The sequence below is a fragment of the Lagenorhynchus albirostris genome, chromosome 17 (assembly GCF_949774975.1).
Source record: "Lagenorhynchus albirostris chromosome 17, mLagAlb1.1, whole genome shotgun sequence".
Lineage (NCBI taxonomy): Eukaryota > Metazoa > Chordata > Mammalia > Artiodactyla > Delphinidae > Lagenorhynchus > Lagenorhynchus albirostris.
The window spans coordinates 2,084,045-2,109,846 of NC_083111.1; the positions used below are offsets into that span (position 1 = coordinate 2,084,045).

The 25,802-nt window shown below is 44.6% G+C and overlaps 1 long non-coding RNA gene across 1 annotated transcript in view; it reads right to left on the reverse strand.

Annotated features, from left to right (window-relative positions):
* The window catches only part of LOC132508224 (uncharacterized), a 208,536-nt gene that overhangs the window by 104,810 nt on the left and 77,924 nt on the right, over positions 1–25,802 (reverse strand). The gene's annotated exons all lie outside the window — the stretch shown is intronic.

Here is a 25,802-nt window from a genome sequence, read left to right on the forward strand (position 1 = left end):
AAGCATCTGGTCTCTGAGCTGCAGAGTGCTCGAGGGCACAGTGGAGGAGAGTGTGGATGGGGGATAAAAAGGGAAGACCATCAGGGAGACGGACATTCCCTGGGGAGGGTCAAAGGCAAAGAGCACAGCCAGCGGGAGGGTAGCACCGTGAGGTTCCGGACGAGGAAGACACAGAAGAGACCCGAGTGGAGGGAAGCAGCCTTCAGTTTCCATCCAGCCCTTCCGGTCACTCCTGCTGGCGCCTCCTCATTTTCCTTACCAGGAACATTGGAAGTTCTGTAGATTTATTCCTTTTTTTAATATAAATTTATTTATGTACGTATTTTTCTCTGTATTGGGTCTTCGTTGCTGCGCGCGGGCTTTCTCTAGTCGTGGCGAGTGGGGGCTACTCTTCGCTGGGGTGTGCGGGTTTCTCAGTGCTGTGGCTTCTCTTGTTGCAGAGCACGGGCTTTAGGTGCGTGGGCTGCAGTAGTTATGACACGTGGGCTCAGCAGTTGTGGCTCGTGGGCTCAGTAGTTGTAGCACGTGGGCTCAGTAGTTGTGGCTCGTGGGCTGTGGCGCACAGGCTTAGTTTTTCTGCCCGTTTCATTTTCTGGACTGAGGTGGCCTGGAGCTGCTGCGGGGGTTGGAGGGGAGAAACCCTCGTGCTCAGCCCTGGCCAGGCCTCCTCCAGGCCCCTCCTGCCTCGGGAGGGCTTCCCCCGCGGCTCCCCTCCGGGCCCCCGCAGCCTCCCTGCTCCAACCCCTCCTCCAGGGACCTGCGCTCCAATCCCCAGGCAACGTTCTCCCCGACGGGGCGTGGTCCAGAGACTCAGGCTCAGCGCGCAGACAAACCCTGGGGGGGCAGCGGTGAAAGGAGCCTGACAATGACGCTGTCAGGTCAGCCGCCCTCTCCGTCACCCCACGGACTCACCTCTCGCAGTTCCCCGCGCGCCCCTGCCTCGAGGGAGTTCTCTGCCTGGGAAATTTCTCCACGACCTTTAGGACCCACTTACGATGTCCTGATCTCTGCAGCCTCTCCTCACCATCCAGGGCATCATTTGTGTTTCTATTGTGTCACTGCTGTGCATTCAAAACACATGTCCTGGGCACTAGCCGAGTGCCTGATGTGATTCACCCGGGAGCCAGTGAATCGCAACTAAAGGAGGCTCTGCCATCTTTCCTCGGGAGCGAGCAGTCAGGCGCTGAACAAAGATGGTGAGTTTGAAACTGCCGTGCGAGGGCTATCACTTGAGATACAGGATTCCGTCCATTGACGAGGGAGGACGGTCAGGGAACATTTTAGAGCCTAAGATGCCCGAGTAGTGTTTTGAAAGACAAAAAGGAATTGCCTCCAGGTAAACAGGCAGAGGACGGAAAGGGCACCCCAAGTAGGAGAAGCTTCTGTCCACCCCCGCAGCGGGCAGGGCCTGAGCGTGGGAAGCAGCGGAGCGAGGTGAGCGGCGTTCTGGACACGGGCCGCGTGGCTCTGGAACGTCCCTCAGAAATCCAGTGCCCGGCATCGACGTTCTCATGGCGCTTTATACACACGTCCATCCAACACTGATCCGACCCCATTACTGATGTTTCTTTGGGTGCTCATCTCCCTCCACCGGGGCTAACATCCTTGGGGGTCGTGAGGAAAACACATATTCTCCTTCTCTTTCTGCCCCTCCTCCCTCCCTCCCTCCCTCCCCCGAGAATTTAACGCAGGGTTTAGGGAGAGAACAGCCCTCCTCCTCCAGGGAAGAGACTATGCTCTTAGCACGATCTGTGTTGCTTCTGGTGCAAAACTAAAGCTCCCTGAAATCTAGTGTCCTTACTTGAGACACGTGGAAATAATCTTCTGGAGGTTTGATGAGGGTCAATAAAATACCATTTATAGGGCTTCCCTGGTGGCGCAGTGGTTGGGGGTCCGCCTGCCGATGCAGGGGACATGGGTTCGTGCCCCAGTCCGGGAAGATCCCACATGCCGCGGAGCGGCTGGGCCCGTGAGCCATGGCCGCTGAGCCTGCGCGTCCGGAGCCTGTGCTCCGCAACGGGAGAGGCCACGACAGTGAGAGGCCTGCGCACCGCAAAAATATTTTTAAAAATAGCATTTATATAGATATAACACATAAAACACATAATACAGACTGACACTTAAAAATTGTGACTATCTTGACATCATATTTCTATTAGTTCCTCTCTCTTCCTTTACTTTAAATTTCATGAGAGTTTCAAGTATTCACATGGTTCAAGTTTTTATATTAATAAAGATATATAATAGTTTCTGAAACCCCCTAAGTAACTTCTTTTTAACATCTTTATTGGAGTATAATTGCTTTACAATGGTGTGTTAGTTTCTGCTGTATAACAAAGTGAATCAGCTATACATATACATATATCCGCGTATCCCTTCCCTCTTGTGTCTCCCTCCCACCCTCCCTATCCCACCCCTCTAGGTGGTCACAAAGCACCGAGCTGATCTCCCTGTGCTATGCAGCTGCTTCCCACTAGCTATCTATTTCACATTTGGTGGTGTATATATGTCCACGTCACTCTCTCACTTCGTCCCAGCTTACCCTTCCCCCTCCCCGTGTCCTCAAGTTCATTCTCTATGTTGCAGATCCACTTTTGATTAGAAATATAAGTTCAAGTCAACTCTAGAAGGAAGCTGATTTTCACTTGGCCCTTTGATCAGATAAACTGGCATTTAAGCCTGAGAATCTTGGCTTTGACAGACATAAATAATAGCCTTTCTAAGAATATACTTTCACTTATATTTCTCCTGCAAAGTAAAAAGATTGACAGTCAGAAAACCCACTGTAATAAGTAACTAGAACTTTTCATGGCTCTTCATTTTACTTTAAATTGACATTCTATCCTGGTATATTTCTAGATAAAATTAGTTTTAAAATATTAGCATTCCCTAGAGATTACAGTCTTACTCTCATTTGCCAAAATGAGATGAGAAATACGAAGAAATGACAGAATTTGCCTCAAGTCACAAAACCACGCTTGCTCTTGACATTGGCTGTACTGTAAGTCACCGCTTGGTGGTAGATGCTGCCAGCGGGGCTTTAACTGTTCACGACACTGGGGATCAATTAATCTGTATAAGTTATGTATTAAATAGACACTCAGTGCCCCAAAAGAGTTAAAGTACCTCTATGGCCCTAGTTCAAAACCAAAGTTTGACAAAGAAAAGAACTAGAAGCTATCAAAAGCTTAGAACTTGAGGCTGTTAACTCTTATTTAACATCTATTCCAATTATCAAAAAGCTCTAATTACCTAGTTTTTGTTTTGTTCTAGCATTTGCAGCCCTCTTATTTCTTTGGAGAAAAAAATACAAAAATAACTAGAACAATCTTAGGAAGTCATTTTAGCTCAATGTAACCTTTCATCACTAAGTCTCAACCCTGGTTGAACATTACAATTGCTTGGAGAACTTTTTTTTTTTACTGTGGATTTGAGGCACTCACTCTGAGAGATTCTGACTTAATTGGGCTGGGGTCACAGAGTCATTGTTTTTTTCCACAAATTCTCCAGGTGATTCTTATAAAAAGCTCCAGTGAAGAACCACTGCTCTATCTCAACAAAATTCATAAAATATGATTCCCATACCATAACTGTAATTTGCTGAAATATATTAGAGTACTTGCTGAAGCAAATGTGAATTACATAATGTACGAAGTGCTTTTATTATACCCAAACGAGTTTAAAACTGACAACACTAATATATATATATAATTTTTTATATAAATATATATATACATATAAAATATCAGAGAGCTAGAGCATCAGTTAATAAAACACTTTCCTCGCCATTTTTTTTTTTTTTTTTTTTTGATGGTACGCGAGCCTCTCACTGTTGTGGCCTCTCCCGTTGCGGAGCACAGGCTCCGGACGCGCAGGCTCAGCAGCCATGGCTCACGGGCCCAGCCGCTCCGTGGCATGTGGGATCCTCCCAGACCGGGGCATGAACCCGTGTCACCTGCATCGGCAGGCGGACTCTCAACCGCTGCGCCACCAGGGCAGCCCCTCCTCGCCATTTTTGATGGACTTGGCTGTGTCTCGCTCATGGTTTCTAAGACTTGGTCTAGCTGCTTTATCAGAGTGGTAGGTTTGCTCTTTCTAAAATGTGCGTGCAGAATAAAATTTATCGCACTAGCTCTGTATGACACATCAAGGTGAGTGATAATATAATTATATGTGTAACTGCTCTTTCTATGTTTCACCAGGGACATTTTTATACAAACTTGTTCTCTTTCCTACCTCGTGACAACCTTTCAACTAGCTTCAGAGGAAGAACTGAGATTAATTGCCGTCTAGAAAATTGTAACTGTTGCTTCCAGTTTTCCAGGATCAGCATCTAATCAATAATATATTAATGACTTTAAGTCTTGAGACCTTGGAAGTTAACAGCTAAAGGCAAAGAGATGTTTTTGTTCTCCACGCAACTCCTGTCGAGTTTAGCGCAAAATCAAAAGGAACGTAGCTTGGGTTTCGATTAATGCTGACTTTGGCAGATTGCTTCTGCTTAGCAGAGTCAGTCCCTCCATTTATCTTCCCGTCACGGGCGAGGCTGTGTCTCCCGAAAACCTCGCCAAGGCTACAGAGATGTCTCTTAACCGCGCTCCTCCTAGAGGTCCCAGGCAGTGTGTCCGTCTTGTCTGGGCTTTGGCACAGGTTTCTTTAACATGCTAATCTTTTCTAAGTACAAATAAGAAATAAGGGCCAACTTTCATAGTAAATGAGTAAGAGCTTCTGGGGGGTTACCGTCACCCCAACCTGAAATGTGAGCGGCTCCATGAGAGCTCCTGCAGCTCCAGGTGGGCCCGTGTCACCTATGCTCATGTCCGAGACCATCGCAGTACCTGTGCCCACTGAGTGCGCAGAACGCGTGTGAATCAGGACCCGCACTTGTGAAACAACCACGGTACCACGCGGCGTATGGTATATTCTAAACAGTGGGATGCAGCCCAGTGTTTTAGCTGGAGCGACAGAGATCCTCTGGACTGCAATTGTCAGGGAACAGGGTTAAATAACTTGATTTGTGTCTTGAGGAACGTTTACAGGGAGGGGAACATGAGAAAGAGGCCAGTGATGGGAAAACAGCATAAATCATAGCAGAAAAAAATGAACCTCACTGAAGGATTATATGCTCTACGGGAGTCAAAGGAGATGATCATCTGATGAGGCCACACAGCACCTTGAGAACGAGAAGGGAGAGGCTGGTTTCACCCCGACAGTGGCACGGCGCGCCGGACACTGAGAGAAAAGCGGCTCAAGATAAATCTGACAGAGATGCAAAGAGTGAACGAGAGACGGGAAAGGATGGTGCGGAAGACCCGCTCGGGGCAACTGCAGGCAGCACATAATGAAGAGAGGCACGTGTCAAGGAACAGAGAGGGGGAGGAAGCGGAGAATCAAAGGCCAACATACAAGACGAGAGAGAAGGGAAATAAAAGAGGACTCCAGGGCTTCAGTGTGAGAACTTTTTATGAACAGAAATGGAAATTCTGGAATAAGAAACTGGCTCAACCATTAGCAAAGTAGAAATATTGGAATAACATTTGATTATTCTTCTGTTGAGTGGACGAGAAGAAATACAAGCAAAGATGTCATTAGTAATTTTAATTCTGAGTTTTTAGGGTAAATGAAGTAAGATACAAAAATGTACACTGAATATGTATAATGAAGACGAAGATGAGAGTGATATCTAAGTCCAAGGGCAATCAAGACTTTTTTGAAGAAATGGAGAAGGAGAATAAGACAGGAGAGGGGAGAGCAGAGGATGAAGAAAGCTGCTGACCGTGCAGAGCAGCTTCAGCTGGAATGGCAACATGCAGCCGGACTCTGCGTCCACGAGGAAATGTGATCAGGAGCTTAGCAGCAGCAGCAGCAGAGGTCATAGCAGAGGAAGTGCTGCAAGGATCAGTTCTCTCAAGAGCAGACAACGATGAGAGACTCAGGCGTGGAACGTGAATAGACATTTTTCCAAAGGAGACCTACAAATGACCAACAGGTCCATGAAGAGACGCTCGACGTCATTCATCACCAGGGAAACACAAATCAATGGGATATCACCTCACACCTGTTAGAGTGGCTGTTATCAAAAGGCCAAAAGATAAGTGTGGTTGAGCATGTGTCAAAGGACACCAAGAAGGGTAAGTTAAACACACACATCTAAACATGACATAGTAAGACTGCAGACCACAATGTCGGTGCCTCGTCCACAGCAAGGGAGACAAGAAGCTAGTTTCCTTAGGACCCAGGAGGCGCCCTCGCACCTGCAAGACTACGTGTTGCCCCATCCACAGGGAAGAACAAGCTTGCTGTTATGGCCGCAACTGCTAAGAAGCTGGCTTGCTGTGGTTCCTCCCAGACGTTTTTCTAGATAATGAGTCTGTTCCAGAGTGTTTCTCAGTGAAGGCCTACATGCAGATAGCTGTGGATGTAGAGCAGTGAACGTTAAAGAAGTTTAAAAGAGGAAGGAACTGAGAAGCTCAGTGGCTGCATGTTCCCTGCATTCCTGGCAAGTCATATCAGGAAGTCTGAATATCACGTTTAGTTGAAATCCTTGCTGAAGCCACGTGGCTGACAGGGCCTTGGTGATCCTGCCAGGTGTCAGGCCTGTGCCTCTGAGGTGGGAGAGCCGAGGTCAGGACATTGGTCCACCAGAGACCTCCTGGCTCCATGTAATATCAAACAGCCAAAGCTCTCCCAGAGAGCTCCACCTCAATGCTAAGACCCAGCTCCACTCAACGACCAGCAAGCTACAGTGCTGGACACCCTATGCCAAACAACTAGCAAGACAGGAACACAACCCCACCCACTAGCAGAGAGGCTGCCTAAAATTATAATGAGTTCACAGACACCCCAAAACACACCACCAGACGAGGTACCGCCCACCAGAAAGACAAGATCCAGCCTCATCCACCAGGAAACAGGCACCAGTCCCCTCCACCAGAAAGCCTACACAACCCACTGAACCAACCTTACCCACTGGGAGCAGACACCAAAAACAGTGGGAACTATGAACCTGCAGACTGGGAAAAGGAGACCCCAAACACAGTAAGTTAAGCAAAATGAGAGGACAGAGAAATATGCAGTAGATGAATGAGCAAGGTAAAAACCCACCAGACCAAACAAATGAAAAGGAAATAGGCAGTCTACCTGAAAAAGAATTCAGAGTAATGATAGTGAAGATGATCCAAAACCTTGGAAACAGAATGGAGGAAATAGAAGAAACGTTTAACAATCTATAACACCTAGACCTAGGTCTAGAAGAACTAGAAGACCTAGAAGAACTAAAGTGCAAACAAACAATGATGGATAACACAAAAAATGAAATTGAAAATTCTCTAGAAGGAATCAATAGCAGAATAACGGAGGCAGAAGAATGGATAAGTGACCTGAAAGATAAAATAGTAGAAATAACTACTGCAGGGCAGAATAAAGAAAAAAGAATGAAAAGAATTGAGGACAGTCTCAGAGACCTCTGGGACAACATTAAACACACCAACATTTGAATTATAGGGGTCCAAGAAGAAGAGGAGAAAAAGAAAGGGACTGAGAAAATATTTGAAGAGATTATAGATGAAAACTTCCCTAATATGGGAAAGGAAATAGTCAAGTCCAGGAAGCACAAACAGTCCATACAGGAAAAATCCAAGGAGAAACACGCCAAAACATACATTAATCAAACTATCAAAAATTAAATACAAAGAAAAAATATCAAAAGCAGCAAGGGAAAAACAACAAATAACATATAAAGGAATCCCCATAAGGTTAACAGCTGATCATTCAGCAGAAACTCTGCAAGCCAGAAAGGAGTGGCAGGACATATTTATAAAGTGATGAAAGGGAAAATACCTACAACCAAGATTACTCTACCCAGCAAGGATCTCATACAGATTCAACAGAGAAATTAAAACCTTTACAGACAGGGCTTCCCTGGTGGCACAGTGGTTGAGAGTCCGCCTGCCAATGCAGGGGACACAGGTTCGTGCCCCAGTCCAGGAAGATCCCACATGCCGCGGAGCGGCTGGGCCCGTGAGCCATGGCTGCTGAGCCTGTACATCCGGAGCCTGTGCTCCGCACGGGAGAGGCCACAACAGTGAGAGGCCCGTGTACCGCAAAAACAAACAAGCAAAAAAAACCTTTACAGACAAGCAAAAGCTAAGAGAATTCAGCACCACCACACCAGCTTTACAACAAATGCTAAAGGAACTTTCTAGGCAGGAAACACAAGAGAAGGAAAAGCCTTACAATAACAAACCCAAAACAATTAAGAAAATGGTAATAGGAACATACATACTGATAACTACCTTAAATGTAAATGGATTAAATGCTACAACCAAAAGACACAGACTGGCTGAATGGATACAAAAACAAGACCTGTATATATGCTGTCTACAAGAGATCCACTTCAGACCTAGGGACACATACAGACTGAAAGTGAGGGGATGGAAAAAGGTATTCCATGCAAATGGAAATCAAAAGAGAGCTGGAGTAGCAATTCTCACATCAGACAAAATAGACTTTAAAATAAAGACTATTACAAGAGACAAAGAAGGACACTACATAATGATCTAGGGATCGATCCATGACAAAGACCTAACAATTGTAAATATTTATGCATCCAAGATAGGAGCACCTCAATACATAAGGCAAATGCTAACAGCCATAAAAGGGGGAATCGACAGTAACACAGTCATAGTAGGGGACTTTAACACCCCACTTTCACCAATGGACAGATCATCCAAACTGAAAATAAATAAGGAAACAAAAGCTTTAAATGACACATTAAACAAGATGGACTTAATTGATATTTATAGGACATTCCATCCAAAAACAACAGAATACACTTTCTTCTCAAGTGCTCATGGAACATTCTCCAGGACAGATCATATCTTGGGTCACAAATTAAGCCTTAGTAAATTTAAGTAAATTGAAATCATATCAAGTATCTTTTCTGACCACAACACTATGAGACTAGATATCAATTACAGGGAAAAATCTGTAAAAAATACAAACACATGGCAGCTAAACAATGCACTACTAAATAACCAAGAGATCACTGAAGAAATCAAAGAGGAAATCAAAAAATACCTAGAAGCAAATGACAATGAAAACACGAAGACCCAAAACCTATGGGATGCAGCAAAAGCAGTTCTAAGAGGGAAGTTTATAGCAATACAATCCTACCTCAAGAAACAAGAAACACCTCAAATAAACAACCTAACCTTACACCTAAAGCAATTAGAGAAAGAAGAACAAAAAGAACCCCAAAGTTAGCAGAAGGAAAGAAATCATAAAGATGAGATCAGAATTAAATGAAAAAGAAGTGAAGGAAAAGATAGCAAAGATCAATAAAACTAAAAGCTGGTTCTTTGAGAAGATAAACAAAATTGATAAACCATTAGCCAGACTCATCAAGAAAAAAAGGGAAAAGACTCACATCAATAGAATTATAAATGAAAAGGGAGAAGTAACAACTGACACTGCAGAAATACAAAGGATCATGAGCGATTACTATAAGCAACTCTATATAATAAAATGGACAACCTGGAAGAAATGGACGAATTCTTAGAAAAGCACAACCTTCTGAGACTGAACCCAGAAGAAACAGAAAATGTAAACAGACCAATCACAAGCACTGAAGTTGAAACTGTGATTAAACATCTTCCAACAAACAAAAGCCCAGAACCAGATGGCTTCACAGGAGAATTCTATCAAACATTTAGTAAAGAGCTAACACCTATCCTTCTCAAACTTCCAAAATATAGCAGAGGGAGGAACACTCCCAAACTCATTCTACGAGGCCACCATCACCCTGATACTGAAACCAGACAAGGATGTCACAAAGAAAGAAAACTACAGGCCAATATCCCTGATGAGCATAGATGCAAAAATTCTCAACAAAATACTGGCAAACAGGATCCAACAGCATGTTAAAAGACCCATACACCATGATCAAGTGGTGTTTATCCCAGGAATGCAAGGATTCTTCACTATATGCAAATCAATCAATGAGGCATGGACATATATACACTACCAAACGTAAGGTAGATAGCTAGTGGGAAGCAGCTGCATAGCACAGGGAGATCAGCTCGGTGCTTTGTGACCACCTAGAGGGGTGGGATAGGGAGGGTGGGAGGGAGGGAGAAAAGAAAAAAAAAAAAAGAAAACTAAAACACTAATTTGAAAAGATGTATAGACCCCTATGTTCATTACAGCATTCTTTACAATAGCCAAGATATGGAAGCAACCTAAGTGCCCATCAAGAGAGGAATGGATAAAGATGATGTGGTGCATATACACAATGGAATATTACTCAGCCATACAAAATGATAACATCTTGCCATCTGCAGTAACGTGGATGAGCCTAGAGAGTATTATGCTGAGTGAAAAAAGTCAGACAAAGAAAGACAAATACTGTAAGATTTCACTTACATGTACAATTTTAAAAACAAAACAAATGAACAAACATAACAAAACAGAAACACTCTCATAGATACAGAGAACAAACAGGTGGTTGCCAGAGGGAAAGGGGGTGGTGAATGAAATATGTGAGGAAGATTAAGAGATGCAAACCTCCAGTTATAAAATAAATGAGTCATGGTTATGAAAGGTATAGTGTGGGGAATATAGTCAATTACATTTTAATATCTTTGTATGATGACAGATGGTAACTATACATCATGGTGATCATTTTGTAATGTATAAGAATATTGAATTGCTATGTTGTACATCTGAAACTAATATAATACTGTAAGTCAATTATACTTCAATTTAAAAAAAAAAAAAAACCTCCTCAAATCCCTTTCTCTGGGCTTTTCAAAGACTGTCACAACTCTCGACATTTAGGCAAATCTTCCCACTTAGCGTGGAATCAAGGACATCATATAAATGTGTGACACGGCATTTTCATTTTGGATGTGAAATTCTTCTGAGGATGCAACCTTTAACTAACTAAAAAAAAAAACATTAATATGAAATGTTTTCCTCGGGGCTTCCCTGGTGGTGCAGTGGTTGAGAGTCCGCCTGCCAATGCAGGGGACACGGGTTCGTGCCCCGGTCCGGGAGGATCCCACATGCCACGGACTGCAACAGGAGAGGCCACAACAGTGAGAGGCCCGCGTACCACAAAAAAATAAAATTAAAATAAAATGTTTTCCTCTATTAATACTCTACTTGTCTTTCAAACGGTATCGTTTGAAGAGTTGGAACGCATTTCTGAAAAAGCTTCTTTTACTTTCAGTTCACACCTAGTTACTGAATAGGAAATCATCAAATTCTATTATGTTGTCACTTTCTCTCCTGAAATAGAAACAGCACAATTTCATAGGAAATTGCTCTTGGGAGTTTTCCAACCCAAGGATGCAATCTCGAAACTTTTGGAATCTTTGAAAAAGTTTAAGGTTAGAAATGCAAAAGTTCCAAACCATTCCAGAAAACACTAAAATTGTTGAATTGCATACCCTGCTTTACTGAAATAAAGGCGGCCTGAACTATTCTTGATACGGTGCAATCCCAGGGGACTGAGAAAGAAGAACAATTTTAAAGCAAACTCTGCTTCTGTTTTTAAAAACTGTTAGTTGAGCTGATACGTCACCTTCATCCAAAAAAAATCTTCTAAAATTCTCCACACATATGACTTTTCCCACCACAGGAAAAGTACAGGAAGGCATGTTCGGTGAAGCCCATCTTTTTTTTGGTCTGACCTGCCTGTGGTTTTTAATGGTGTCGTGGCTTTTGTAAAAATTACATACTGCTTTAAATGGGTGAGCTTTATGGTATGTAAATTATACCTCACCAAAGTCATTTAAAAAATGACATATTGCCTGAGGAAAATTCAAACAGTGCAGAAAAGTACATTTTAAAAAAACTCTTAAAACTCCCACCCCCCGGTAATTACCAACTGTAACATTTGGGGGCTGCCCATTCTTCTGCTTCTCTCTCCCTTTCTATAATTACACACACTCAGAAATACGTATCCAGCTTAATATAAAATCTCTTTTCCCAACTGTTTCAGTAAACAGTTCTAAACGTGGTGCCCTCTTAACAGAAGGCAGATGGAGCCAGTGCTGGCCGGGTGGGCCAGGTTCAACGGGACAGCGCATCAAAGGCACCGCCATGAATCCCGTGATTCCCACCCGGGAACCGGTGGCCACCGCACTGTCCTCATCAGGTGATTGCTGGAAAGCAGAAAGTGTCACGTTCGACTTGAGGACACGGGGAGCGGGAAGGGTAAGCTGTGACAAAGCGCGAGAGAGGCATGGACATACATACACTACCAAACGTAAGGTAGGTAGCTCGTGGGAAGCAGCCGCACAGCACAGGGAGATCAGCTCGGTGCTTTGTGACCGCCTGGAGGGGTGGGATAGGGAGGGTGGGAGGGAGGAAGATGCAAGAGGGAAGAGATATGGGGACATATGTATATGTATAACTGATTCACTTTGTCATAAAGCAGAAACTAACACGCCATTGTAAAGCAATTATACTCCAATAAAGCTGTAAAAATAAAAAAAAATAAAGTGTCACGTTCAGGGTCACTTTGATGATGACCGCAGACGGTCACACTACCTGGCAAACTCAAGGACTCACGCTTAATTTTGAGCCTGAAAACGCAAACCCTAGTTATATAGAATTGTGCAAATCAGAAACAGGAAACCCAACCGAGGTAGGTTGCTGTGTGTAAGACAGCCCGCTAGTTGCTACAAATCTGGGGAGGGAGGGAAAGTTACCAAAAATCCAGATCTCTCTTGGTCTGAAATTGTACCCCATGTATAGTTTTTCCCCTCACCGCACTGAGAGTGTCGCTGAAGTATAAATGCCGCCCTGATTTCGCCGCGACGCATCGCCGGCGTCCTGCTAAGGAGCACGCACCGGGCGGGCAAGCTGGGGTGGACGGGGCATCGCCGGCATGGCAGCTGCGTGGCCGAGGCCGGGACGGTGGGGACACAGCGCCACCTGCAGGAGGGAAGGGGCATAACCACGCCTCAGAGGGCCGTCCAGCCAGCGCGACCGAGCAACAGGACCTGGGGGTCGTCACCGTTTCACAGTGGGAGACAGTGGGGGCAGCGTCCGTGTTCACACTCAGCCTGCTGAGCCAAGAACGTGTAAACCTCTGCCTGACACATGGTAGCCAAGGCTGCAGTCCCGTCTGCAAGTGATGTGAGGCAAGGTGTCCCGGCCGGTGAGCGAAGTTTCCGTTTCTGGGACAGGCCCGTCCACTCTCTGTTTTCACGCCCCTCCCTCCCACCTTCTCCTGCCAGGGTTACTTCTGCCGCTACTCAGTTGTCCCTGCTGCCACCAAGATCTGCACCTCCAAACGCACAGCATGCCCCGCTAATCACAGTCTTTCCCGACACGACCGAATGGAAACCGTGCCCGCCGGTTAAGTGCCCTGTAGAGACAGGGCTGCCGATGACGCCCACGACGAAGCATCACCCACCACGCGACCCCCCGGCCCGCCTATGCTGACGACGCCCCGGTGTGTTCCTCCGGGTCGGACCTGCATTGCCAGGTGCCTGCCAGGCGTCCCCCGGGGGTCCTCTGGGCCCCTCCAGCCCGGCCTGGCACGGGGACCCCCGCACGGCCCTTCCGGGGCCTCACCCAGGGCTCAGCGTTGTTGCTGACTCAGCTGACCGCCCTCTTCCACCCACTGCCCACCCAGGGCCGCTGTGGCTCCTACCCCACCACTGTCCCCATTGCACTTGTCTTCATTCCGACTATGTTTTTAACTAATTTCTTTACCTGCCTCTCATTTTGGACGCATGCAGACATTTACGAGACGGCCACCAAAAAAATGTGTATAAACCTGATTCAATCGCCTCTCAGCACCTCCTCAGCGACGAGACCCCTCAGCACAGGCCCGCCGCCACCTGGGTCTCCGCGGCCCTCCCGCCTTCAAGAAGGCGGCCCTGCGAGCCGCACCGGGCGGCCCTGCTTTCCGCCCTCGAGTTCCAGTCTGCACCTGGCGAACACGCACTCCTCCAGGAGGGTCACCTGAACAGTGACAAGAGCAAACCCCTCTGTGTCACCGTCCGCCAGGCACTGGCCCGGCCGCCTTATATAAATCACCCTGTTTACGCCTTACAGCAAGTCTGTGGGGAGCTACTATCTTCATGCCCTGGAGATGTTACGGTCCAGGGCTCAGGACAGGTGGCTAAGTGCCCGCTAGTTTTCTGCGCGTAAACACCTAACGTGAGCCACGTGGTAGTTACTGCTAACTAACCGTGGTGGTTAGTAGTAAACACAGGCCCCCCACGATCCTTCCAACCTGCAGGTAGAAGCAGAAGCCTCCAGGGGGAGGGGAGACGAGATCGCGCAGAGTGGGAAGCCAGAGGGGAGAAACAGAGGCGGCTCTGACCTGGCTTTGAAGGGAGAGGCCATCAGGAAAGGAGCACAGAACAGGCAGCACGTGTAGAGGCTGGGAGCACGGATCTGGACCCCGACTCCCACTCACTAGCCGTCTGACCTTGGCCGAGGAGCTGAAGCACTGGGTGCCCCGCTCATATGTCTGATCTGGTGGTGGTGTGCAAGGTGGTTGGGAAAAGGGAAACACCAGGAGCCACTGCAGTATTACAACCATGAGTGGATTAAAATGTTAATAAAAAAGGTCACTGGACGCATCCTTAAGTTATTTAGATAACTGCCCTGGGACTGAAAGTGACAGACCCTCCCAGGCTTCTTGCCACCAAGGAAAGGACCTGGTGTCAAAAAGACATAAATGATTTCACTTAAGGATGTAACAAAATAAATGAAGGCCGAAGGGATATCCCCACAGTACTACTTAAAACAACACAATCTGAAAACATACAGACCTCCAATAATAAATGTTTAAAATTAATCATAATACATCCATATGGCTAATAATACAGAACCATTAATTGTGTTATCAAAGAAGGTTTAACCATAATTCAAAAGAGTCATGCACCACAATGTTCACTGCAGCACTATTTACAATAGCCAGGACAGGGAAGCAACCTAAATGTCCATCGACAGATGAATGGATAAAGAAGAGGTGGCGCATATATATAATGGAATATTACTCGGCCATAAAAAAGAAACGAAATTGAGTTATTTGTAGTGAGGTGGATGGACCTAGAATCTGTCATACAGAGTGAGGTAAGTCAGAAAGAGAAAAACAAATACTGTATGCTAACACATATATATGGTATTAAAAAAAAAAGTTCTGAAGAAACTAGGGGCAGAACAGGAATAAAGACGCAGACATAGAGAATGGACTTGAGGACATGGGGAAGGGGAAGGGTAAGCTGGGACGAAGTGAGAGAGTGACGTGGACATATATACACCACCAGCTGTAAAAGAGATAGCTAGTGGGAAGCAGCCGCATAGCACAGGGAGATCAGCTCTGTGCTTTGTGACCACCTAGAGGGGTGGGATAGGGAGGGTGGGAGGGAGACGCAAGAGGGCGGGGATATGGGGATATATGTATATGTATAGCTGATCCACTTTGTTATACAGCAGCAACTAACACACCATTGTAAAGCAATTATACTCCCAAAAAGATGTTTAAAGAAAAAAAAAAGGTTTAATGTTACTGTGGAAGCAGAATAGTGGCCTCCCCAAGTGTTCATGCACTGATCCCAGAACCTGGGATACAGTGTTACCTTACGTGACAAATGGGACTCTGCAGGTGTGATTAAGGGTAAGGACTCTGGAATGTGGATATTATCTCAGATTATCTGGGTGAGACAAATCTAACCACAGGAGTCCTTAAAAAATGGAAAAGGAAGGAAGAGTCCGTGGGGAGATGTAACAGAAGAGCGAGCAGAGACTAGGGTCTGAGAGGGACAGACCCCACCTCTGCTGCTGGCTTTGAAGGTGGAGGCCGGGAGCCCCGGGCCGAGGGGTGCAGCGGCCTCTAGACGCTGGGATGGGCCTTCAGCCTACAGTCCTACAGCCGCAAGCAGCTGGATTCAGCTGAAACCCAACTGAGCAGGAAACGATTCTCCCCTAGAGCATCCAGAGAAGCAAGAGCCCTGCCAACACTTCACAGTAGACAGGTGAGACCACCCCGCCTGTAAGAGGCGGAACGCGTGCGGGTGTGCGGTTTACACTTCACAGTAGACAGGTGAGGCCACCCCGCCTGCAAGAGGCGGAACGCGTGCGGGCGTGTGGTCTAGACTGCTGAGTTCCTGGCCGTTTGTTACGGCAGCACTAGGACGCTGATGCAGCTGAAAACGTTATAAACATGAAGCTTGAAACAAAGCCCAACCTGAGACTGCACATACCCTTTATCCTCACTCACATCGCATCACGTCCATCGCAGGTGCACACGTGCAAGAGCAGGTTCGCAAAGAACTACGTGAAAGCAAGTGTTCTTCAGAGTTCCGGGTTCGGAGCATTTTCGCTGCCCTCTTTAGATGTTACAGCCGTCACTGTGGTCCTCCTTCCGCACCCGCTGGCTCCCTTGGCTCGGATCTTCTGGGCCCTGCCCCGGGTCCGCGCTGGAGAGACTTGCTGGGCCGCGGGGGCCCGGTGGGCGAAGGCTCCGCTCCCCGCGCGTCCTCGTCTGGACTCCTGGACGGCACGAAGGGGCTCGCCGCTCCTCAGACCCGACCACGCGGCCTTCGGGACCGCCTTCTCCAGGCTGTTGCGGTCGCCCGCGTTGCAGAGCCTCCCCTCGGTTTCCTTCTGTCTGTGGATCCCCAGGCGTCTGAGTGAGTTAGGAACTGGGCACTGATCTCCACTCCCTTCTGTCTTCACGCCCCTAGTCACCGCGTCCACACGGTGACGGCTCCCAGACGCCGGGCGCCCGTCGGGGCCTCTGTCCTGAGCTCCAAGCACACACCCGGAGGCCGCCCTGTCTCCCCTCCGACCTCTGACGGGCGCCTCCGTGAAGCCCTGAGTGAAGGCCAGGTCTCCGCCGCGGCGCCACTGGCATCCTGGCTGGCGCGGCCTCCGTGGTGCAAGCCCGCTGTGCGAGCAGCGTGCCAGGCGGCCGCCTGTTCCGGGGCTGCAGCAACGCGCCCCCAGCGGTGCGATGGAGAAGGCCCCAGGCCCCCCCCCAGCGGTGCGATGGAGAAGGCCCCAGGCGTGTCCAAGGACCTGCTTCTTCTCTTACTCTCCCACCTGCTGGCTGTGCAGCGACGCACGAGACACTGACTTTGAACTCTCTCTCTTCTTCTTAACCTTTCTGACGGTGTCACTTACCTCCCAGCTAATGCCAGACTTCATGCCACAAAGTGTCCTCAGCAGGTGGCCACGAGGACCCTGACACGGGTGCGGGGCTCTTACCATCGCTGCCGTCTGAGTAGGAGTGCAGGGTAAAGCCTTGGTTTTTGTTCCCTGAGGGTTTTTTTTTTTTTAACTTTTCCTTTTCCGAGTCGTTGGATTATGAGTTCCCGTTCTCACCTGAGCCATTTCTTGAGTTTCGTGTCACTCGAGATGTAACGTGTACGTGATGACACACACAGGAAGGAAAGAAGAGGACAGAAGCTCCATGAGAACACAGGCTCTTTGGGGCAAAACTCTGAGCAGAGCCTTAAAAGAAAGAGACTGGGAAGGAGGGGAGATAAAGTGAAGGAGACTCGGAGAGGGTCCAGAGGAAGAGTTTCCATGCGATCCCGAGCCCAGAGAGGGGCGGTGCCTGGGGTCAGTGTGGGTTGTCAAGGCCTATCGTTTGTTAAACAACTCAAGGCTTCGTTTGAAGAATCATTAAGTGCATTTACTGTTTAAGGTTTGGATTTTTTCTTTGTCTTGACAACACATCACATATTTTATGAGACCTGCGTGGGCTGGCCCAACGTGAATATTCTCTGCCACACAAAGCAGAACCGGAGGGTCCAGGTCCCAGAGGCTTCCGTGCAGTGACATCAGGAAGGGACATGAGTATGGGAAAGTGACACCAGCGGCCGGGGCATCGGGGCGGGGGCAGGTCAGAGAAACACGTGAGAGGTCACATGGTCATGGTTTCTACTTCTTCAGGACCTGGACCCAAATACTTATAATAATTCACTTAAAGCCTCAGCCCCACTTTATTTGACTGGAAGCTGACACAGCTTCTCTGCAGATAAAGGCAGCCTTACAGACAAAAAGGTTTATGAACTACGGGTGACGATTGTCGGGAGAGGGCTGGAGACAAAAAAGGAAACCTAAACCAACAAGACTGGCGAGCATCTCTAGCTGTGTGGCGCCTTTAAGGTGGAGAGAGCGACTGTAAACCCCGACTGCTGCTAGACTCTTCCAGGGAGCGTGAGAGGAGACCACCGCCGCCAGCATCTTCCTCCTGAGGTTCTGATGCCCTGGGGCACAGGGGGCCAGACACGCTATTTCTACGAGCTCGCCGGCTGACTCGAACGGGCTGCCAGGCTGGGTGTCCTCTGGTTTGGGAACACGACCGAGCTCGCTGCAGGGCAGATGAAAGTCTTAACCTGAGAACATTAATCCACAAACTGCCCTCTTAAAACATAAGTCAGAAAAAGAAATTCAGTCAGAAACTCAAATGCAGATGCAGCAGCAGCGATTCTGTTTACAGAATGACTTCCAAACCTACTCAGACCCCTGAATCATTTTACCTTCCAGACACCGCTTGAAGTCCGACCAAGGCCTTCCTCCCCTCTGATCCCCGCCGAGCATAAGCCCCTGTATGCGGGCACAGGGACCGGAGACGGGAGACGCTCCATCCCCGGCACCGACCTGGCTCTCAGTGTGAGAGTCTGGGCCTCCCCCGGGAGACCTCAGAGAGCCCAAGGATATCAGAGAATGCCTCTGTTCCTAACATACACTTCCTATTGAAGAACAAACTTGGACATTTTCAAAGTCAGGTTACTCTTTATGTCGTACAGATTTTATCTGGGATGGTACAGAGAGCAAAAAGTCCTCAAAGCCTCCTTTTCAGGCAGTGCCCAAACGAGGGCTCGCCAGAGTGAAACTCCTGCTGGGGCATGTCAGCGAGGAAAAGGGATGAAGCTGTGGGGTGGACTGGACGTTGCCCCTGACCGGCAGCCAATCCTGCCCCCAGGAGGGATGCGCTGGGTCTTAACCACAGGGAATATGGTACCACTGCTTTCCCATCCAGTGTATCTCAGACGGGATCACAAAGCCAGTTGGAAAGGCACAATTGAATAATGCAAGAACAAAACTATTCCTAGAGAGGCGCTTAGAAACTGAATTTTAATGATGCTGAGGAAATAAGATCAAATATGCAATCCCCACAGATGCACACTAGCCCCCAAGCGCCTCAGGTCCCAGGAAAGCTGCCTGATTGCTCTACCCAAGGTACACGCGATGTTACCCGCTGGGGGTGTGATATGTTTTTACCCAAATTACTAATGCAACCAAAATGTTCTACTAAAAATAACCCATTTTATTCTGCCTGGTATTCATGCATGGTGTGTTTGTGTTTGGTGACAGACGCCCCAACAAATTGATCCACAGATTCAATGTAATTCCAATCAGAACCTCAGAGGACTTTGACTGGGGGTGAGGGAGGGGTTTAAAATGAACGAGCTAATTCTAAAATGCATATGGGAATGCAAACTATTTCCTAAAAGAAAAAGTTGGAGACATTTTACTTTTTCACTTCAAGACTTACGATCAGCCACCATATAAGACGACACAGATTCAGCAAATGAAAATGGGAATGAGGGTGTATTCAGAGAAATATCTGTTAAATATTAATGAGATATTATATCTGTCCTTTTTGGTCAGCTTTGTTGAGGTATGATTTACGTACAATAACTATTCACCAGTTTTAAGTACATAAAGAAATTAGTTGTGATAAGTGTGTCTTTTAACCAGCACCACAACTATGACATGGAATAGTTCCATGACCCCAGATAATACCCTCACATCCTCTGCAGCCAATCCTACCCCCGCCCACTCCCGGCCCCCGGAAACCACTGATCTGCTCTCCGTTGCTACAGTTCACTCGTATATTCTTTTGTTCCAGTCAAAATTTTTAGATTTTCAAAGTATCTATAAATTCAAAAGTATGCTAGGTATGCCATTCCTTGTAACATTAGGTTCTTAAAGAATTTTAATTAGGTTTCTGAAAAAGAAAATAAGATGCTTAAATAAAACCTTTGAAATATTAACTTTGTAATTAGGGGACGTTTCATGTTTAAAAATTTTTTTTAGCATTTACAGTCAGTTATGGCTTATCTTAAGAAATAAAATTAGAAGGTCCTTTAAGATAAACTAGACAAGATCAAGGTCAAAGAAATAAAACTAATGATACTTTTGTATCACTGGCTAAATTTAATTTTGTATTTAAAAACACACCACTTAAAAATCAGCTGTTTCTTCAAAGAAGTTGTGCAGAAAGTAATTACTGAAATAATTATCACAAAATAATGATAAGAGTGGTAACAGATATAATAAGTATTTAAGTATTATTATTGCAGGATTTACTCTTGCCAGGTGCTTCACAGAGTCATTCAGGTAAATCACCATTATTACCCCCATTTAAAAAACAACAAAAGAAAACTAAGGTTTAGAATTTTTCAATGAGAAGCTCAAGACTGAATAGCTAAGAAGAGCCACACATTTTCGGTCACAGATCAAACTGAGCTCAGTCTGATCTCTTACACCGTCCATAACTGCAGTAGGTGATGGATAAGACATTTATATTTAGGATACGGAGCTACACAAAACAACTTAACACAAGTATGAAAGCCTGGTATTATCTGATAAAGATGCTGCAGATCAAATATCCCACTTAGAAATAAGTAAATATCTAAAGAAAAGGAAGAGGAAGAAATATAAAGTTATGCGCTGAAGAGGAAATGCAGGTTAAAAGATCATGACTGACTAAAACGAATAACACCCCTTCTAGTTCAGTGGTCCTATGAGGAATGTGGCTGTGAGGTATCATTTCCACAAAACAGATTTCCGGTGCCCTACTCAGGAGACAAGAAAGGACAAAGGGAAATTCATTGGCAAGGAAAAATATAATCAGTGAAAATATGTCTACTGTATCAGTGGAATGAAGACTGGAAAGCAGGTTGATAGACTAATAAGACAAGAAATATTAAACTGTGCTTTCAAAGAACACACCAGCTGCTTGCACGCTGATACGTGGAAGCATTAGCACCCTCTGTGTCGTCTGTACTTTGGAGACAACACCTGCCTTACCGGTGGTGTTCAGCTATACACAGAACAGAAAGTTATGCCGAAGGCAACGGTCTTTATGTTTGGTGAGATTCACTGTATCCTCACAGATTTGTGCATTTTAATATACACTCTCCTAATATGTGATCATTCTGTTTTCCTACATAAAAATTCAATGGTTATAACTCTTATAAAGATAATTACTCTTCCCTGCACCATCTACACAGTCACTATAAGAACAAATTATGCTGAATAAATAACTATGCCTTTTTTAAATAACTTTTTAAATTTATTTATTTTATTTTATTTTATTTATTTATTTTTGGCTGTGTTGGGTCTTCGTTGCTGCACGCAGGCTTTCTCTAGTTGCAGCGAGTAGGGGCTATTCTTCATTGCCGTGCGTGGGCTTCTCATTGCGGTGGTTTCTCCTGTTGTGGAGCACGGGCTCTAGGCACGTGGGCTTCAATAGTTGTGGCCTATGGGCTCAGTAATTGTGGCTCATGGACTCCAGAGCTCAGGCTCAGTAGTTGTGGTGCACGGACTTAGTTGCTCCGTGGCATGTAGGATCTTCCCAGACCAGGGCTCGAACCCATATCCCCTGCATTGGTAGGTGGATTCTTAACCACTGTGCCAAAGTCCCTAACTATGCCTTATTAATGCTTAAAATAACACACTTGTGTTTTAGTCTAAGCCTTTGTTGGGTTTAATTACAAAATTTCTCTTTATGTTACCAACATGTAGAAAATGATATAATGTAGCATAAAAAATCATTTATTCTTGAAGCAGAATGTGGTTTGACACTATTTTGTACAGTAGATCTCTAGGCTTTATTCACCTAGAATAACTGAAACTTTGTCCCCTTTGGTTAGTAATACCTCCCCATTTTCTTCTCTCCCAGCCTCTGGCAATCACTATTCTGTGCTACTCTGTGCTTCTATAAGTTTGACTATTTTAAATTCCTCATATAAGTGATATCATGTAGCATTTGTCCTTCTGTATCTGGCTTATTTCACTTAGCATAATGTCCTCCAAATTCAGCCACGTTGTCAGAAATGGCAGGATTTCCTTCTTTTTAAGCTTGAATAATATTTCATTGTATGGACATACCACATTTGCTTTATCCACACATCTGTCAGTAGACAGATTGCTTCCATGTCTTGGCTATTGTGAATAAAGCTGCAATGAACCTGGGAGTGCAGGTATCTTTTCAAGATTCTGATTTCAATTCCTTTGGATAAACACCCAAAAGCGGGATTGCTGGATCATAAGGAAGTTCTATTTTTAATTTTTTGAGGAACCTCCATACTGGCTGCACCAATTTCCATTCCTATCAACAGTGCACAAGGTTTCCCTTTTCTCTACATCCTCACAACACTTATCTCTCCCTTCCTCCCTCCCTCCCTCCCTTTCTTTCTTTCTTCCTTCCTTTCTTTCCTTCCCCCCTTTCTCCCTTCCTTCCTTCCCTTCCTTCCTTCTTTCTCTTCCTTTCTTTCCTTCCTTCCTTCTTTCTTTTTTTTTTTAATAACAGCCATCCTAACTGGTATGAAGTGACTTCTCATTGTGATTTCAGTTTTCATTTCCCTGATAATTAGTGATGTTGAGCATCTTTTCATGTATTGTTGGCCATTTGTAGATTTCATGTTGTATTCTTATTAATAATCATAACCATAAAGAGGGCAGGAGGAAACTTTTGGAGGTGATGGGTATGTTTATGGCACAAGTTGTGATGATGGTTTCATGGGTATACGCTTATCTCCAAACCCATCAGTTCATACACATTAAATATGCACAGGCTCCTGTTTGTCAATCGTATCTCAGGAAAGTGCTTTTTTAAAAACTCTGTGGTTTGCCAAATTTTCAATTGACAGAAAGATTTTTTTAAAAAGGAATTAGACTAATAAATCCTTCTTCAATATCTCTTCCTCATTTCCCATGCCCATTTGGGGGAGTCAAAGACTGTGTTATGAGGACCACAGGCACACCAAAAGGTGTACTTTATACTAAGTGTGAACAACTATGTCAGCAGCAGAATCAGCAATAAATGTTTTACTATTTGTAAGGCTATGCAAACATCTACCATGCAGCTCAGCCTTCCTCAAAAAGGAACTTGATCCAGAAAGGATACGTACAATAAGAATCATTAAAAGAAAGGCAGTGTAAATAGATCTTAATGAAAAAATGTCTTGGGCATTTCAAGTTCTACTTTAGTTTTGTAGAGAAAACTACAAAAATAAACTACTCTGAAATAAAATTGACTTTCAGAGCTATAATTAAAATTATGAAAAATTCCAAGGATTAGAGACTACATTTTTGGATACCAAAAATCTTCTTTGAATAGTGATTCACAAGCACATGGAATCATGCTTTAAAAATAGAAAGCAAAAGTGCCTGTTTCCATGGGTTTAAACATTAGCCATTACTCAATATTCGTAAGACCAGTAATTATTATCAGAATATAAAGCACTTGCTGATGAGAAGTATTTGCAATTTAAATGGAAATTACAACTTTTCACTTGCAAATTTTTATAAACCATCTGTAAATATATTTGCGGAAAAACACAGCACAGTGATGAGTTTTGTTTGTTGTTGTTATTAAAAAATTTATACTTAACTGGTTTTTGTGATGATTCTGCAGTATAGTAAAAATTACCTAAAACACTACACAATTCAAAATGAAAGGAAGAGATGAAGAAAACACTTTGCTTCAGGGATGGCTTATTTAAAAGAAAATTAATAAGGGGGAAAGTAGACAGAAGCAGTAATAATTTTTAAAAATATATTTGATGATTGATCTTATTTTAATACTATAAACTAACCCTTTGGCCTTCTAGGAAAGAAAAATCCAGATTTCTTGAGGCATGTTTGTTACAGAATGACGGCAAATAGTTTTCTTTTGAAATTATGAGGCCACGTTGAAGACAGAAACAAAGTTAGGAATCAAAGCCTTCTGGTATTTATTAGTCCTATTAATTAAAAATCAAAGAGCATTCTACTTATATTGGAAGAATTAACATTGTTAAAATGGCTATACTACCCAAAGCAAACTACAGATTTAATGTAAGCCCTATCAAATTACCCATGACATTCACAGAACTGGAACAAATAATCCAAAAATTTATATGGAGCCATAAAACACCCAGAATTGCCAAAGCAAGCCTGAGGAAAAAGAACAAAGCATAACGGGGCATAACCGTCCCAGATTTCAGACAATACTACAAAGCTACGGATATCAAAATGGCATGGTATTGGCACAAAAACAAACATATGGATCAATGGAATAGAGAGCCCAGAAATAAACCCACACACCTACAGTCAATCTTCAACAAAGTGGGCAAGAATATACAATGGAGAAAAGACAATCTCTTCAGCAAATGGTGTTGGGAAAGTTGCACAGCTGCAGGTAAATCAATGAAGTGAGAACACACCCTCACACCAGGCACAAAAATAAACTCAAAATGGCTTAAAGACTTAAATATAAGACAAGAAACCATAAAATTCCTAGTAGAGAACATAGGCAAAATATTCTCTGACATAAATTGTAGCAATGTTTTCTTAGGTCAGTTTCCCAAGGCAATAGATATAAATACAAAATAAACAAATGGGACCTAATCAAACCTTATAAGCTTTTGCACAGCAAAGGAAACCATAAACAAAATGAAAAGACAACCTACAGACTGGAAGGAAACATTTGCAAACAATGCAACCGACAAGGGCTTAACTTCCAAAATATACAAACAGTTCATGCAACTCAGTATCAAAAAACCACAAACAACCCAATCAAAAAATGGGCAGAGGATTTGAATAGACACTTCTCCAAAGAAGACATACAGATGGCCAAAAAGCACATAAAAAGATGCTCAACATTGCTAATCATTAGAGAAACACAAATCAAAACTACAATGAGGTACCACCTCCTTGTAGCCAGTCAGGATGGCCATCATTAAAAAATCTACAGATAATAAATGCTGGAGAGGGTTGGAGAAAAGGGAACCCTCCTACACTGTTGGTGGGAGTGTACATTGGTGCAGAGAACACCATGGAGAACAGTATGGAGGGTCCTTAGAAAACTAAAAATAGAACTACCATATCATCCAGCAATCCCACTCCTGGGCATATATACAGAGCAAACTCTAATTCGAAAAGATGCATGCACCTCAATGTTCATTGCAGCACTATTTACGATAGCCAAGACATGGAAGCAACCTAAATGTCCATTGACAGATGAGTGGATAAAGAAGATGTGGTGTACACACACACACACACACACACACACACACAAACACACATTGGAGTATTACTCAGCCATAAAAAAGAATGAAATAATGCCATTTGCAGCAACATGGCTGGACCTAGAGATTATCATAGTAAGTGAAGTATGTCAGAGAAAGACAAATATCACATATCACATATATGGAATCTAAAATATGATACAAATGAACTCATTTACAAAACAGAAAGAGACTCACAGACATAGAAAACAAACTTATGGTTACCAAAGGGGAAAAGGGATGGGAGAGGCATAGATTAGGAGTTTGGGATTAGCAGATGCAAACTAGTACACATAAAATAGATAAACAAGGTTCTACTGTATAGCACAGGGAACTATATTTAATATCCTGTAATAAACCATGATGGAAAAGAATATATATATATATATATATATACACACCCATATATATATATATATATATATATATCACTTTGATGTACACCAGAAACTAACACATTATAAATCAACTATATTTCAA